Genomic DNA, 9,889 nt, shown 5'->3' with positions numbered 1-9,889 from the left:
CCTGCTCCAGAGCTTTAAAGCTGCGTGCAGGCATCAAGCCGTACTGCACACTCAGCCCACGGATCTGCTGGGGAGAAAAGCTGAAGGAAGCAACGTGGCCGGGTGATTTAGTGCTTCCCAGACTTCCCATCAGAAGAGCAACACTGAGCCATGCAACATAGACCTGCAGGCACTGGGTGCGAGCTCCTCAGGGGAGCAGGAGGTAGCGGAGAAGAGCAAGCTGGGCATTTGCTGCCTTCATGAAAAGCACAGTAGATGAAGAACTGCCAGCTCGAGAAGGCCTAGAACTGGATGGGTGAGGAAGGAGACAAAAACTACACATGCATCCTGGAGAGATGAGAGTAAGGAAGCAGCGGATAAAGATCAAAATCGATCAAGGTTTGAGGGATGCTTTCCTCCCCGCCTTCTTCTTTTAAATAAGGGGTATTACAGAACCAAAGCGGCACAGACATACATTTTTAAAGAGGAAAAAAAAAAACATGGTAAATGAGGAAGAATAAAAATTGAAGGAAAAAAACCTGACATATGGTACAATTACTCCACTACAGTTTAGATTCACAGCTTTACAACACCTGCGCAGTTAATAACCGTATTAAGTCATACATGATGTCACCAGTATTTCCTTTCTCAACTTAGTTAACTATTAGGGAAATACATCTAACAGGAGTTTCTGCACTTTTGGAAAGACAAATGACTGTCCATGATTAAGATGCCCACTCCTGGCACAGTTTGGACAGCAGCCTATCCCCAGTTCCCAGATGGGGAAAACAGACCAAGCCCTATGAGGGAAACTGAGCCATTAAGCAGAGAAGAGCAGGGTAGGTTTTTTTCTTTGTTTGTTTCTTTTAATCCTGGTTGGAACTACCTTCTGCAATCCTTTGGGCTCATCAAGTCAGGAGACATGAAACTAAACTGATCAACATGTAAGACGGAAGCCCTCGTATGAAAGCAGCAGATTACAGTGTTAACCCAGATAATGCAAACAAGGTCATTCAATGCTTGTAAAAGGCACACAGAAATACTCCATTTTATATATATAAAACTGTTCTTTAACTGGCCTGCCATGTAGAATTACACTTCAAGCACTGATTTTCAGCAGCTGTGACCAAATGCAAAATTGACAGGGCAGTGGAAAGTTTTCATGACGATTTTTCCTCCTCAGTTATTCCTGTTCATAACCACAAACAAGATGCTTTAATTCTACTGCTTACCCCAAACATCTCAAGAAGATGTTCGGGTGCAGTCTGACATTAGAGGTAAGCTGATCTAACCATTAGTTGCCATCAGAAGATCGTCACCACAGGGGCAGCTGAAGAGCAATGACAGCAGAAGGGAAGAAGCAAGAGTGGTATGGCTCATTTCAAGCATCACAACCCATTGGATCAGCTTATTACTGTACCACTCATTCAAACTGCCTTCAGGCCACGGCCAGGTGGTTCAACAACATAACCTGAAAAGCACAGCATTAAAACAAGCCAAGCATTTGCTGTATAGAAAGAACATGAGAAACCAGTGTCCGCTGGTGTGACTTCCAGAGAGGGGAAAAAAAGGAATTCTAATGTGATCAAATATGTGAAAAAAAGTATTTTGCATCTAACTGATCAAACACACAATCAAATCAATGCCGAACACTACACAAAGCTGGAGAATCTTGCAGCTACTGCTAGCTACTCCTGCTGGCTGGAAGGCAAGATTGCTGACTTGGAGTTATTTCATAACAAAGTACAACTCCAGTGAAGGATGTGCAAATGTTCTGGGATCTGGCATTAGAATTTCTTTTTGACAAGAAATGTTATATATCTCAGTGTGATTTAGGAAAATAAAGGCCATTTGTGAATACTAAGGATATTCGTCAAGAGAGTCAAAGAACAGGTTTTAGTTAAGACATTCCAAAAGCAATTAATCCATCATGCTCTGAGGACTGCCTCCAGCAGTTCAAGCCAAGCACATGCACAGTCCCTCAGTGAAGGGCTGTGAGGGATAAACATGCTACTTAAAAGGCAAAATATTTCATCTACATCCATTCAACACCTAGGAAGCCTTCTGGACACAGAGCGGTAAAACTTTCTTAGATTTCTCATAACACTTCCTCTGGTCACATTGTACTTGTCTGCAGTCTTCCCTAAATCGCCATACTAAAAGTCCATTAGCATAAGTTTGGATTTTACATATTCTTTTTTTAAGAACATATTCACCACTAGAATTTTTAAATATATCCCACTATTTGAAACACTTTTGTTCCAAGAGCTGACCATTACAGACTATTTTCTAGATATGGCAGGACAAATTCCTTCCTGTCTGAGAGTTTCCATGGCAATAAAAGTCCCCTTTAAACACATTCACGGTGGTTTGGGCAGGCCAAACAGGCAGCCTTTGTACTGAAAAGCTCCCTCTTTGTACTCCTCTGTGCTGATCCTGCACAAACTACCGTAAAAGTGTATTTTAGTGGAGGCAGAGTAAAACTAAGGCTCACATCAGTTTCACACGACAACTGTTTATTCCACAGCACAGACACAATCCTCTGGAAGATTCCCTTCCCAAAGAATTTTAAGTGGCTGGAGAAAGCAAGCGACAGGACAGTCTATGGCACATTTCAAGCAGACCTAACTAGAGCAACTTTGCCACTTATACTATTAAAAAAGATAAACTGAAATGACCATCCTCCTTTTCCCTTCCCGCCCTCCCCACTGTGTAAGTCTCATTGCTATTTGGAGATGGCGTATGTACACCAGTGCGTGCATCTCTAGTTAAATAAGGGTAGTCTTAATTGATACCTCCATATCAATATGTAGACCTGTCATGGAAAAGGACTGGGAGAACACCTAATGTGTTGTTCAAATTCCTGTTTGGAGGAATATACAGAAACAAAAAATGTTTTTAGGATGTTCAACAAAGCACCTCCCTTCAAATTTCTATCTATTCACATTTGTACTTTGACACCTTTGAGTACTAGCACAAATTCTGGCACTTTTAGGTCTTGCAGCAAGTGGAGCATTTTTGTATTAGGAGTTTACTTTTCATTAAATCTCCAGTATTTCAGATGTAGAAACATTTTTTTTCCCCCGCTGCCACTACAGCAGACCTTCTGCAGAAGCTGGACCAACTCTACAGACAATGGATTCTCTTAAAGAACTAAATCATTAAGCATAAGCATGCAACTTGAATTCACTATGACAGATTTCAGCCATCCTTTAGATTTTTCTTTTGTTAGCTTTTGAAAATTTGTATGCAGATTTCATTTCCTGATCAGTTTTTTTCACTGGAGTTTTCAAACCCTGTAGCTTCAGACATTTCCGAAAGACCCTTAAGTGCAGCTCAGTTCCCAAGCCAGTATTTTCTTTGCTTACAATAAAATAAGGAAGTGAAAATTTAAGCATTTAACTTGCACAGTGAGCTCCTCCCAAGTGCTACCATTAAAATTTGGGCTTCACCCCACTCCCAGTGGAAATCTTAGCATAGCACAGATTCTCTCATCCAGGCTTTTGAGAAAACCTATGAAGGAAGAGGCAAGAACAGCAGGAATAGCTCTGAGAAATCAACATAATGCTTCGTATCTCTCAACAGTTTTAAAATACCCCTCCAACACACACACGCACATACCCCCTTTCTCAACTCCCACCGCCACCATGTAACTCATTTCCCGTTGGGTGCCCCTGCTCCCGAGAGGTCTGATCTTGACTGCGGGCCCTCTTTGCTCTCCAGGAATTGAGGCAGTTTGTATGGAAAGCATTATCCAGATGAATGAAAGAAATCAGTCTTGTGATCATGTTCACAAGCGTAAGAATGAAAATACCTGATCTTTGTCAGATCTGATTTAGGGGCATTTAAGTTTCCTTTTTGGCAATAGAGGAAACAGCTTTAAAAATTACATCAAGTTTAAAATTGTGGGAGGCAGTCTAGTAACGTTAAAGACAAGCACATTGAATAGAAAGGAGAGGTTTGAGAAAGGCATGTTAGGCGGAACTATTTGGACCCATAAATACGAGCTATAACTCTAACTTTCTGGAGAAGCTTTTCAGTAGACAGATTTTAATAACAGGATCAGAGCAGATACAGAAAAATCAGAAGACAGCAAGGTATTCATGAAATGCCTCTCAAAATAACAGGTCTAGTAGCTCACTGACTACTTGCAACTGAAAAAATATGGTTTTAGCTTAAGCAAAAGCTAACAGCATTTATTTTTTTCCAACAGAAAATTTCAACTCAGGAATAGAGACTGAACAGAATTTGTTTTGGTTGCCAGCAAAACCTGGTCTATCGCTTTCGTTGAAACTAGTCCAATTTAAACAAACATCAATGTAACATCCCACATTTCTCATGCTAGCAAATCTTATTAAGAATACTTTCCACAAACACATGGTATTGCTCAGTTATTAACAAAAAAAAAAGTATCTTATGCAGTCCTTCAAGATCATTTGCAGTAAATCCATCTACTTAAGCAATCTAGCTATGAATCTATCTCCTCAAACAGATGCAACATGTTAGATGATTTTCACTGTAGGTTGTAACATTTTCCTGAGTATGTTTAAATTGCCCTCAAATTATGCTTTATCAAGCTATCATGCCAATTGTAACATAACTGAATATAATCAGAAAAGGTAAACTGTAGCCTCTATTTCTTATGCACCCACTTCTTAAAATCAGAGTCATCATACGACAAAGATTTCATTACTACCCTGTTCTGACAGAAACCAATATTAATTATTATTTGAATTAACCTTTGAGCCATAGTTTTCATCGGTACTCAGTAAAGACACGGACAATTTCTAATTACATTCTACTCTCATTATAAGTCACTAGGCTGTAAAGCTGTATCTGACAAGACTGCTATACTTGGCCTTGAAACGCTTTGGACTTCACTATAAATCTTTCAGAAACATCTAAGAACTCATTGAATACAAGAGCTATCACACAGGATGCTTCTCCAACAATTTAGAAGTGTTTTTAAAGGGATACCAACTGTGATATCACAGAACTGCTGTACTTCTGTTGAGGGAAAATAAGTTATCAGTGGCTTTATAATTCGGCATCAGTATATAAGATCTTTTACGTAAAGTTACATACAGTGAATCCACTCAGTCTGTCAAGTGCAATTATGCAGTGATCATCAACTAAATCATTATTATACTCAACATATATTATAAGAGAGGGAAAACGTACAGACTGGCAAAAATCCGATTCTAAAGCTTACAGCAAATATCTACATCATAGGCTATATTTATTACAGACCAGAGAGATTTTCTGCTAAAGAGTTATTAGTTCTCTAGTGGGAAATGTGGATTTTCAGGGTCATAAGTGAAGAACAACCTGTAATTAATATACAAAAATTAGTGCAAGAGGACAATTTTTTGTTTGTAATTCTTCTGCTTTACCTCACATAATCACTTTGCTGTGGTCAGTTAGCTAGCCAACAAAAAATGAAATATACACATGGATATAGGGGAAGTGAAAGCCATTCTGGAGAACAGGTTTCTACCCTTGACTATGCCAAATCTCTTGAATGAACAAATTAAACTTCTAAAAGAATGACTTCTGGCTCTATAACCTGAGCCTCATTTTCACAACTTCACAAAGCATACATCTATGACTAACTCCAAATGTTCAATCTCTGAGCAAGAGACAGTTTTATTTGAAGGAATACCAGAGGCTGGGATCTATCAGGTTTCAAAACCAGAACTTGACTTAGCTGCTGACTCAAGCCATATTTCAAGATAACAGGAACGTATTTCAATATATCATTTTTAACCTTCTACTGTTGAAAATACCTGGATCTTAAAACAGAAGCCTCAGTATGAAATCAGTTTTAATTCCAGTGAATGACATTTCATGTTATGGAAAGCTTGACTTGGACTAAGACACAAAACAGGCATGACTTTAAATTTTGTTCATCTACAAAAAAAAACAATCATCTTTCCTTCACAGTTCACTTTTATGGATGCTGTTAGTTACACAGAAGATCCAAGTTACTAATTTCACAAAGACTTTAAAAAGGAATTACAAGACATAAGGAGACTCAATATAAAGTCTGGAGTTGTTAACACAGAACATGCCAGTTGTGCATGTATTTAAACGTTATTATGGATTCCATATGTTAATGTGCAACAGCTTTGTAATCCCATAGGGTAAATGATGGTCCATGACGAGAAGAATAGCTAGATGCAATCAGGCTTATCACAAGACAGAATATGCTAACAGAATTCAGATCTCTCCATTTTTGAGAAAGGCTAAAGATAAGGGATGCGACTTCAGTCTATAAAAATGCAAAATGTTTGTAACATTGGTGTCAACAGTGTTACCAGTTCTAAATATGCATCCATTTAAACATAGAAGTTGTATTTTTCCTTCCAAGCCAGGTGACCAAGACTAGTGTCTTAAATTGCATCCCCATATTCTGAAACTATCCAGACCCTTTACCTTAAGGCCCCAACTTGCTTGCCCACTCAAAAAAGCAAGAATTTGCCATACTGGTTTGTTGCCCCCCTTTTTTTTCCCTCCTTGTAGTTGCATGCTTTTCAGAAGTTACTCCAAATTTACATCTTCTTTATATTACAGTAGTATCTACCAGAATGTTCAGATAAGCGTCTTCCTTTTATACCTGATACATTAAACGCCTGGATTATTCTTCCACTCCTCCAGCTAAAACCATGTAACTGGTAGTTCAACTATTTCTTTTGTAGACATAGCAGGGCAAAACAAGAGCGGAAAGAAAAGCATCAGCCTTAACCATGCAAAAACTGTGCTTAAAGAGAAACAAATAATGTATCTCCTTCCACTTATCTTTATCTCATTAATAAAAAAATGAGGCTGAGTGATAGGCAAGTGTAAAATCAACTCATTTTACAATCACATATGTCTTTCTGATTCAGATCAATAATCATACAGGGGAAAAGGAGGCATCAGAACCACAGTAGGATAGTCTGTCTTTATGAACATTTTTAAGTACTTTCTACATAAAATTTCCAAGAGCTTGCTGTTGTAGTTAACTCAGGATGAGCCCTACTGCCCTGTTAAAACTTCAGAGTAGACCAGATGGAACAAATACATATCCAAGCCTTTGAAAAAGCAAGGAAAACTGACAACTTACTGTCAAAGAGTCAGTTTTGATTTTATCCTACAACAAACCCTACATTGTGACTCTATTCTGCTAATGCATAACTGCTCCATAAATTCTCTAAATCAGGGTTGTGGAACCGAAAGCACATGATATCATTTCATACCACTCATCAACCCATATGCCTTTTCAATGAAAAATAAGGTAATACTAACAAGATCATTAAATCATCAACACCAAACTTGTCTGAAAGACTTATGCAGCCTGCAGAAAGGCTGTCCTGCCTTTTAGTTTGATACCTTTTGCATATTTCAGACTTAAAACACTGAGCTTCTAACATAGTTTAAAATAAATAAATCTAATATATAGTCATCTCGATTTTCAGCAATTCGAAGTTACACTTTAATGAGAAATTCTCATTTGTGGTGCAGTACCCAGCTACTTAGAGGCCTTTATTAAGAATGTACTTGATGGAGCACAGCCTTTTAAAAGCCTGTTGCCAGCCCCAAAAGATACTGCCTTATTGCTGGGGGATTGGAGAGAGGAACAAAAGTGATATATGCCTTTGACAAGGATCACAGAAACAGGAGCAGATACCAATAATCCATAGCTTTGTTCATGCTACTAGATTAAGACCTACTTCCACCTCCCAATGCCACTTTCAAAATCCCATGTGCATGGGGGGATGGGGGACAAGGAGGTTAAGGGAGGAGACTACAGCATTGCAGCACCTCGTTTTGTTTATCAGCTATTCATAGACCATGACTAAATCTTCTCCAACTGTCTTCATGCCATTTTTTCATATCAAACTTGCTAGTGACACTTTTAAACAAACCTATAAGCAACATACTCAAAGAAATTAGTCTATAAAAGCCGGTATTCCATTTACACCTGGGCACTAAATGACTGATAGCTTGTGATCTTCCAGTAGCAGAGATACATCGTACTAGTGCACAACAACTACACAGCTTTTAAATAAACAAAATCCAGACTTCCCCTCTGTTCTTCATGAAAATTACTCAGGAGAAGTTCAAAATGCATTAGTTCAGGAAGAGAGAGAAAAACTGGCACGAGCACCCCTCATTAAACATGACCTAAGAAAATTTACTGTTTCACAAGGCACTGCTTTTGATTGTGTCTAGGCTGGATTACTTTCAACCCGTTACTTGAAATTTTGTTACCAATCTTTACTCTGCAGACAGAAAACCACCCCTCTACTTTCTTCTAGGTGTTTTGCTAGTATTATTTGAACTAAGAAACAACCCCATCCTAAATTTCCTTCCTTAAACAACAACAAAAAAAGCTTCTTTCCCTGTTACCCTCAAAAAATTTACCTATAAGCACGGTGATTGCAATTTAACTTATTTTAAGAAGAAAGCAGAACAACTGGTGAACTTAGCTTGTACATATGGCATGCAATTCTAGAAGCTGAAGTAGGTTTTCATGAGAAAGTTTAAAAATTAACTTATCAAAGCACAACTGTGACTCCTCAACAATTGGAATGGGCACAGGCTTTTCATAACACCTGCATTCTTGGTAGGAAAAAACAAAAAGAACTTTGTAAAATCTCTCTTAAAATTATGTTTATTTCTAAGTGTTATGGACTCATACTTGCCACCTTTGAGAGCATCCATTTTGAAAACACAACTGCTCCTTCTTTATAAAATTAGTACGCCTACTTTCATGACTATGAGGTCTCAAACATTTCACAACCTTTATACAGCAAACATTTTTTCCACTACTGAAGTGTAAAACTCTCCAAAATTCAGTTGCTTATGCCGAAATACTGCATGAGTGCACATTACAGACTACTTTGAAAGTCTAAATAACTTTTAGGATAGCCTCTTCTCTAACAGAAATTATCAAATGAAACACAGGAGTAACAGTTGTAAACCTAAAGTCATAGACATCAGACTTACTACTTTCCAAGTATTCCTCAGCTAAGCAAAGCAACATAATTCTCAAAAAGAAACCAGTGCAAAGTGGTTATTATTTGTGCAAACATTTTTCTAAATATGGTATTCGCATATCTAGACAGGAAGACATGAATAAACTCTTACTGTTCCACCACTACTGCAAGCACCAAAGTTTTTTATACAGAGTGGTACTGTAGCATGTCACATACTACGATAAAACAGAGAGACCTCAGTACTAAACAATTAAATAATATACTACAGTACGTTTTTTCATATAGGAAGCCAAAAAAAAAGAAAAGTCGAAGTTATGGTTCACATGGTAACTACAGCTTGATTGTAATACTGTTTTATACTGTATATTTGAACAAATGCATCAATTTACAGTTGGTGGGGAATTGTAACTGAAGGACACAGTCACATACTTTGTCTCACTCTTAAATAAAACAGTGGCATTCAAAATAAATTTCGATGCCACTTGTACAACTTGGTAAGGTGACTGGTTTGCTGGCAAGAAGAAAACGGGCTGTAACAGCATATAAACCATATTTATCAAACTTCTCCAAAGTTACGGTGAAGCACACAGGGCAACACTGCTGCATTTCAACTAGATTATGGAGTACTTCAACATCCAACTAATTATATTACATTCAGATTTGCCTGTGTCATATCTGACTTGACTATACCATGACTCATGGCTACTGCTAATGAAATCCATTAAATATATTTAAGCTTAGCATTCCTAAAAAAGCAACAGCAACAAAAATGCATTACTGGGGTGTTTACTTTCAAAGAGAAAAATGCATGAAAATGAGGAAGCTTGGTAAAAGAAACAAAATGAGACAGTGGGACAAAACATTTGCAAACAACGGACAAAAAATACTATACTGAAAATGCAAAGACCCGAGGAAAAAAAAATTCATCA

The sequence above is a fragment of the Phaethon lepturus genome, unplaced genomic scaffold (assembly GCF_000687285.1).
Source record: "Phaethon lepturus isolate BGI_N335 unplaced genomic scaffold, ASM68728v1 scaffold46615, whole genome shotgun sequence".
Taxonomy (NCBI): Eukaryota; Metazoa; Chordata; class Aves; order Phaethontiformes; family Phaethontidae; genus Phaethon; species Phaethon lepturus.
The sequence above is the reverse complement of the archived record's forward strand: the minus strand, read 5'-3'. Positions refer to the sequence as shown.